Below are 2,500 nucleotides of genomic sequence, written 5' to 3'. Positions count from 1 at the left end.
GCCGCTCACCGCTCGCTCGCTCAGCCAAAAATGGCCAGTTTTGGCCCGTTTTTGGGCTGTTTTGGCCTGTTTTTGGTCCGTTCTTGCATGGCGCGGTGACCGTCGTGAGCGGAGCAAAACGTCAGCCATCTCAGCACCCTGGAACCCCCCGGGTGGCACAGGGCTGGATGGGGCTTTCGTATAGCAGGGACGGTGCTGCCTCACGCTTCGCTCGCTGTTCGCCGCTCGCCGCTCGCTCGCGCAGCCAAAAATGACCAGTTTTGGCCCGTTTTTGGGCTGTTTTGGCCTGTTTATGGTCCGTTCTTGCGTGGTGCGGTGACCGTCGTGAGCGGAGCAAAACGTCAGCCATCTCAGCACCCTGGAACCCCCCGGGTGGCACAGGGCTGGATGGGGCTTTCGTATATAGCAGGGACGGTGCTGCCTCTCGCTTCGCTCGCTGTCCGCCGCTCGCCGCTCGCTCGCGCAGCCAAAAATGGCCAGTTTTGGCCCGTTTTTGGGCCGTTTTGGCCAGTTTTTGGCCTGTTCTTGCATTGCGCGGTGACCGTCGAGAGCGGAGCAAAACGTCAGCCATCTCAGCACCCTGGAACCCCCCGGGTGGCACAGGGCTGGATGGGGCTTTCGTATAGCAGGGACGGTGCTGCCTCTCGCTTCGCTCGCTGTCCGCCGCTCGCCGCTCGCTCGTGCAGCCAAAAATGGCCAGTTTTGGCCCGTTTTTGGGCCGTTTTGGCCAGTTTTTGGCCTGTTCTTGCATTGCGCGGTGACCGTCGAGAGCGGAGCAAAACGTCAGCCATCTCAGCACCCTGGAACCCCCCGGGTGGCACAGGGCTGGATGGGGCTTTCGTATAGCAGGGACGGTGCTGCCTCTCGCTTCGCTCGCTGTCCGCCGCTCGCCGCTCGCTCGTGCAGCCAAAAATGGCCAGTTTTGGCCCGTTTTTGGGCCGTTTTGGCCAGTTTTTGGCCTGTTCTTGCATTGCGCGGTGACCGTCGAGAGCGGAGCAAAACGTCAGCCATCTCAGCACCCTGGAACCCCCCGGGTGGCACAGGGCTGGATGGGGCTTTCGTATAGCAGGGACGGTGCTGCCTCTCGCTTCGCTCGCTGTCCGCCGCTCGCCGCTCGCTCGTGCAGCCAAAAATGGCCAGTTTTGGCCCGTTTTTGGGCCGTTTTGGCCAGTTTTTGGCCTGTTCTTGCATTGCGCGGTGACCGTCGAGAGCGGAGCAAAACGTCAGCCATCTCAGCACCCTGGAACCCCCCGGGTGGCACAGGGCTGGATGGGGCTTTCGTATAGCAGGGACGGTGCTGCCTCTCGCTTCGCTCGCTGTCCGCCGCTCGCCGCTCGCTCGTGCAGCCAAAAATGGCCAGTTTTGGCCCGTTTTTGGGCCGTTTTGGCCAGTTTTTGGCCTGTTCTTGCATTGCGCGGTGACCGTCGAGAGCGGAGCAAAACGTCAGCCATCTCAGCACCCTGGAACCCCCCGGGTGGCACAGGGCTGGATGGGGCTTTCGTATAGCAGGGACGGTGCTGCCTCTCGCTTCGCTCGCTGTCCGCCGCTCGCCGCTCGCTCGCGCAGCCAAAAATGGCCAGTTTTGGCCCGTTTTTGGGCCGTTTTGGCCAGTTTTTGGCCTGTTCTTGCATTGCGCGGTGACCGTCGAGAGCGGAGCAAAACGTCAGCCATCTCAGCACCCTGGAACCCCCCGGGTGGCACAGGGCTGGATGGGGCTTTCGTATAGCAGGGACGGTGCTGCCTCTCGCTTCGCTCGCTGTCCGCCGCTCGCCGCTCGCGCAGCCAAAAATGGCCAGTTTTGGCCCGTTTTTGGGCCGTTTTGGCCAGTTTTTGGCCTGTTCTTGCATTGCGCGGTGACCGTCGAGAGCGGAGCAAAACGTCAGCCATCTCAGCACCCTGGAACCCCCCGGGTGGCACAGGGCTGGATGGGGCTTTCGTATAGCAGGGACGGTGCTGCCTCTCGCTTCGCTCGCTGTTCGCCGCTCGCCGCTCGCTCGCGCAGCCAAAAATGGCCAGTTTTGGCCCGTTTTTGGGCTGTTTTGGCCAGTTTTTGGCCTGTTCTTGCGTGGTGCGGTGACCGTCGTGAGCGGAGCAAAACGTCAGCCATCTCAGCACCCTGGAACCCCCCGGGTGGCACAGGGCTGGATGGGGCTTTCGTATAGCAGGGACGGTGCTGCCTCTCGCTTCGCTCGCTGTTCGCCGCTCGCCGCTCGCTCGCGCAGCCAAAAATGGCCAGTTTTGGCCCGTTTTTGGGCTGTTTTGGCCTGTTTTTGGGCTGTTCTTGTGTGGCGCGGTGACCGTCGTGAGCGGAGCAAAATGTCAGCCATCTCAGCACCCTGGAACCCCCCGGGTGGCACAGGGCTGGATGGGGCTTTCGTATAGCAGGGACGGTGCTGCCTCGCGCTTCGCTCGCTGTTCGCCGCTCTCCGCTCGCTCGCGCAGCAAAAAATGGCCAGTTTTGGCCCGTTTTTGGGCTGTTTTGGCCAGTTTTTGGCCTGTT

This window comes from Musa acuminata, unplaced genomic scaffold, assembly GCF_036884655.1.
Source record: "Musa acuminata AAA Group cultivar baxijiao unplaced genomic scaffold, Cavendish_Baxijiao_AAA HiC_scaffold_1126, whole genome shotgun sequence".
Taxonomy (NCBI): Eukaryota; Viridiplantae; Streptophyta; class Magnoliopsida; order Zingiberales; family Musaceae; genus Musa; species Musa acuminata.
The sequence above is the reverse complement of the archived record's forward strand: the minus strand, read 5'-3'. Positions refer to the sequence as shown.